General features: G+C 40.5%; 1 pseudogene across 1 annotated transcript; it reads right to left on the bottom strand.

Annotated features, from left to right (window-relative positions):
• Window positions 1-3,701: 3,701 nt before the first annotated feature.
• Window positions 3,702-4,765, bottom strand: LOC110286816 (annotated as a pseudogene). Its single transcript, XR_002377167.2, has one exon. The product of XR_002377167.2 is annotated as a small nuclear ribonucleoprotein-associated protein B pseudogene (transcript).
• Between the last annotated feature and the right edge of the window lie 900 nt (window positions 4,766-5,665).

The following is a 5,665-nucleotide window of genomic DNA, read 5'->3' as shown; positions in this document are numbered from 1 at the left end:
CCCGCTACCCTGGCGCTGATCCGGCCGGATGAGGCCTGTGGCCCTACTCAGGCAGGTTTCTGCTTCCCTAACTAATGCAGTCTCAGGTCCTGTGCCGGCACATTTATTATATACAATATGGACAAGGAGGGGGAGGAGCAGGAGGAGAATAAGTCAACCTCAGTGTGGGATCTCTGTAGGGGAGCATTCTCAGGTGAAAGTCGTCCTGGAATTGGAGGCTGCAATTGATTCTTTCTGCACACATGATCAACATCTATAATCAGACCAGAAGAAGGCTTTGCCATTCCTCTGAGCCTGACCAAGAATTGGTCTGGGGCACTAGAGTCCTTTACATGATCATAATTATGTCAATAATACACATTCACTCATGATTTCATCTGCTCTTAACAGCTCAAACAGGAATTCCATTTCTTTCTTGTCCCCACTCCTCTAAGATTACTTAATTATTTAATACTCATTCCTCTGTCTTCTTCCTTTTTAAATGTATTGAAATTAGCCCTTAGCAGCTGAGTCTTTCTTTAACTTGGGCTGTGAGATGGCAGTTTTCTACTTTTCATGCCCTTCAGCTCTCTCTCTCTCTCTCTCTTTTTCTCTTTCTCTTTGTTTTTTGAGGCAGGGTTTCTCTACATAGTCCTAGCTTTCCTAGAACTCACTGTGTAGACCAGTCTGGCCTTGAACTCAGAGACCACCTGCCTGCCTCTGCCTCCTGAGTGCTGGATTAAAGGCAGGTGCCACTACCCCCAGCCTTCCTTTAAGCATTCTTGAAATACCAAAGTCAAAGACTCAGAGTGATTGAATTTCTAGTGTACTGTTTGCTCAGTTTCTCAGATTTTGGAATTCTTTCCTCTAAATCCAATGAAATCTTAAACATTTCCATACCTCATAGACACCTTATTTTATAACAACTTACAACTCTGTAATAATTAGTAATAGTTTTCATTAATTATAGGCTTTTTTCTAGGCTGTGTTTTTGCAGCCAGACTTTTTCAGCTTCTACAAAGACACAAGGATGCACAGGGCCTGAGTAAGCATGTCACAGTCTGTTTTAATCAGTGATTGAGTCTTGCCCTATTCTTCTTCATGTTCTCATTCTTATTAAATCTACATTCCCGTTAGCTTATTTCTTCTATTTATTTTCCCTGAGTGGATTCCAGAAACCAACTGTCATTCAAAAAATTCAGTCAAAAGAAGAACACCCTGTTCGCAAAAACATAGAACAAGGCCATCAAGGAGGAATTTGACACCTCTGGTGGGAACCAAAACATCAGATTGCTGAACCCAAGCTTCTGGGTAACAGATACCAGCATACGCTGCTAAACCTAAAATCTCTTAGTTGCTTCAATGCAGTAAAATGTTGGGAAGGAAAGAAAATATCAAACTTGTTCCTTCATTTTTGATTTGAAAAATTACCATAATTCAAATCATTTCATTAGACAAAATCATAAATATCTTAATTTTTCAATGACCTACATGACAAGAAAACTACCTACACTTTACAAAAAATATCTTTTTATACCAAACAAAAGTGATGATTTTATGGAGAGTAAAGGTTGATACTGATTATAACATTAGGAAAACATTTGGTATTAATAACATAATTAAGAGGTGGATTCTACTATCATGCCCATTTGACAGATAAGAAAATGAAGACAGAGAAAATGAGTTTTGTTAAAGATCCAGCAGTTGTGATGCACACTTGAGCTTGAAAAATGTCTCTAATATTCCTATTTATTACTTAATTCCCTGCACTGGGGTAAATATTATCATCCTAAGCTTTCTTTCATATTTGCACCATTTCTACTTCTCCATCTTTCCCATGCAATTGTTTCCATACCTTCAACTCTGTCTCACATTCCTTTCCTTATTTTAATTGCTATTGTTACATATCTATATACCCTGCTGAGGCTAGTGTTGCTTTTATGTATATGGCTGCCCATTTCTTCCCTTTTCTGAAGCCATTGGTTAGTTCTTCATCTAGTGGTGAAGCCTTGTAAAATTTCTATCAATGATGGCATGGAAACTTTATGCAAGTATTGTTTAGACAATTGTAGTTTTGAGATTTCATTCATGCAGTTTCATTGTGATGTCTAGAAGATACTTTATTATGTTTTATATATTAATTGGAACTCCTGACTTATTGATATCACTTTTTGTTTGCACTTTCAGTTGAGCTGCTCATTTCTCTGTGATGGATATAATAAGCACATAATTTAATGTAATTTAATGATTTTTGCTATCTTTCTCCTACTTGTTATTTTTCTCTTCCTTTTATTTTTGGTTGGGAATTCCATATATGAGTACAATGCAGTTTGATAACATCTACCTTAATACTCCTACCCAGTCTTCCTCTGACAGGCCCCCACATCCCCTGCCTTCTCCAATTCATGTTTTCTTCTCTTGTGATAATATACATACACACACACACACACACACACACACACACACACACACACACATATATATATATATATATATATATATATATATATATATATATTACTCAGTCATGGATTAAGGTCTGACATCAGCAGCATGGACAACACACCAGGGAGGTCCTATCAGATGAGAACTGACTCTCTCAGTAACCTTGTGAGACCTTCCCATGTCCTTGCTGGAATGTTAACTGTTGTTGTTGTTGGCAGATCTTATAGAGTTCATAGTTGCAATATCCCTTCCATGTACAGAAGCTGACTTGCAACAACCAGTAGTGAATAGATTTTATTAGGGAACACATCTTCTTATATTTGAAGTATGAATATATTAAAATTTCTAGTAGTAAGAAGGTTTAGGAATACAATGTCTTTTTGTATGTGAACAGCTATTAGTGCAGATTTTATAACACTAACCAACACAGTATTTATCCCATTGTTATTAGGTTTTGTCTATTTTTTTCCTACTGAGTTTAATCTTTCATTTAATTTAAGGTTGTCCACAAATTTCACATTTTTGTTTCTTTTTAGTTCTTTATGGATTATCACTCAAGCCTCCAGAATTTATATTTACAATATCTCCAGTTACAGAGCACTTATATACCTATTACAGGTGCTCAGTAATAGATGACGATGAAATGATTCTTTATTTACTCTCAAATTCAGACCAAGTCTGCATCTGGAGGCCATCTGTGACCTTGTGTCTTTCCATCCCTTTTTTATTGACTGCCTTCAGCCTTATTGACCTGATCATGCCAAGCTCTTCCCAGATTTTGTGTGTGTCATTCTTTCTGCCTGGGATAGTGTCCCCAGATCTTTGCTTGGCTGCCCTTTCTCATCCTTCTATGAGCTGATCAAATACCCTATCTTTGGAGTGGCCTTTCCTGGCAGCTCAAACTAAAATGAGCCCCGTCTGTGCTTGCCCTCATTTTGGCATTTATTTATTTATAAATTTTGCAGAGAATTTGACACAATTACAAGAGCAGAACTGTAGATTATATTGGCCTTTTCTCAATTGGAGACAATCAAATAGAAAGTTAAAACTAATAAAAAATCAACAATAATATTGACCTTCTCTTGAGCTCTTAATACTCACTGAGGGGTTGCTATTTTAACTTCACCTTTTTTAATTTTCACCTCCTTACAATTAGAATAGTTTAACATCCCTGCTGAACCAAATAAAGACTTAAGGCTTACAATCTTAAAGAATAAAGCTAGGTACTTGCCCAAGGTCACATAATTCTTTTTTTTTTTTTTTTTTTTTTTTTTTTATAACAGTCTCTTAGTTTATTATAAACCAGCTTCATAGGCCACAGAGAAAAAGGACTATGTACATACAGCCTTTTAGGAAGGAAACAGGCAAGGAGCTGAGGAGAACCAAGATGAGTCTAGGGCCTTGGAGGGCACATTTCCCAGGGAGGGAGCCCTGAAAGGGAAACCAGACAATCCAGGGAGACTCCATGAACTGCATAACAAACAAACAGGTCTGTGGTAACCTGACCCTGGGGAACAGAGTCCACATCGCCTCTGAGCTACTGACATAATGCTGTGTGAAGATCAAAGCAGACCTCGCCTGCCTGGAGGAGGAGGCCGCATCCCAGGAGGGGGCATGTCCATTGGAGTTCCTCGGCCAGGAGGAAGCCCCATTGGGGGACCCATGGGAGGCCGCATGCCAGGAGGTGGGCCCATCATACCTGGAGGAGGGGCCCCTCGGCCCATAGGTGGAGGAGGACCCCCACGACCAGGTGGGTACTGAGTTGGGGCTCCTGCAATACTGGCTGTGGCTGCAGCTGCAGCAGCTGCAACAGTGCCTCTTCCTTGTGGGGTCATCACCTGTTGGGATGGCCCTCCAACACCTCAGACTGGCCCAGCAAGTCCTGCAGGAGCCTGGGGCATAGGAACACCAGCCGGGATTCCTCTGCCAGCAGCCCTGCCGATGCCTGCCCCCCCTGCAGCTCCAGCAAGTGGCACTCGGGCAATGCCAGTATCTTTGGGAGGAGGTCCTTCTACTGTCATGGAGACCAGGTTCTCCCCTCGAAGCAACACCAGACCAAGGACTCGCTTCTCTTCCCTTTCTGCTTGTTTGGAGTTCTTTGGCTTGATCTTCCTGAACTCATCACAGTCACACAGGATCAAATTCATGTGCTTGTCGAAGGCTTTGAAGGTCCCGATGAAGATCCGGCCATCCTGCAGGATGCACCTCATCCTGTAGTCAATGTGCTGCAGCATCTTGCTGCTCTTGCCCACCGTCATGGTGGCGGCTCGGATGGCTCAGATTCCCGCCGGATTCTCTGCCACAGAGGCCTAGTCGCCAGCCAGCCAGCCGCTGGATTCCCGCCGCCCCACATAATTCTTAAAGTAGCAAAACAAAAATCCAGTAACCATCACTACCTACTCTTCAAAATATTCAAATAATCAATACCCAGGGTGCCTGTATAGTAAGAGTTAAATTCAGTTTAAATTCACATGGCAGGCCAACTTCCCCCAGCCCCCAGCATACAGATTTAGCAGTAGAGGAGGCATATCTGAAATTTTGAGTAAATAACTATTTATAGAGAGGCAGATATATGGTCTGTTAAAGGAAGGATGAGAGAGCCTACATTGTTGCTGAAGGTCTTTTTCATTTGCTGAAATGTTTCAGAAGACAGGACACGGTAGATATTCTACAGGATTTTATCCTGCCCTTATTGTAGTGATAGACACTGTACACATAGAATATGATCCAGAGTAACCTGTCTTCAAATATTTTCCCATTCAATGTGTGATTTCAAATGTGTTAGCCCTCCCTGGACCTCATTCAGTGGTTGTGACATGGAAGTTTTGCCAACATGTCACATGGGCCAAGCACAGGAGTGTTTGCCTTCTGAACAGTTTATCTTTTAGATTCACAATGCCAAGTGAAGTTGAACTATTATTGTTATTGATACAAAGATTGAAGCTTAAATAAATGAAGTGACTTCTCCTATATTCAGTGCTGGGAAGGCTAAGTTCAAAACTGTGAGGCTGGCTTCAGAGTTGTGAACATAGAAATACCTTATATGGTATATAAAATGCTTAGCCTAGAGATAAGCACACAGTGAAGATCAAATTCAACAGCTGCTGCCATTGTGACTATTATTATTATTACTGGGATCATGCCCTTGCCCTCTGATGTCCAAGAAACCATGACCTCATGGGTCACACATGTTTAGTTTTGTTTCATGTCATTCTCTTTTTTTTTTTTTTTTTTTTTTTTT

The sequence above is a fragment of the Mus caroli genome, chromosome X (assembly GCF_900094665.2).
Source record: "Mus caroli chromosome X, CAROLI_EIJ_v1.1, whole genome shotgun sequence".
NCBI lineage: Eukaryota > Metazoa > Chordata > Mammalia > Rodentia > Muridae > Mus > Mus caroli.
Note: the sequence above shows the minus strand (reverse complement) of the source record. Positions and strands in the feature narration are given on the sequence as shown.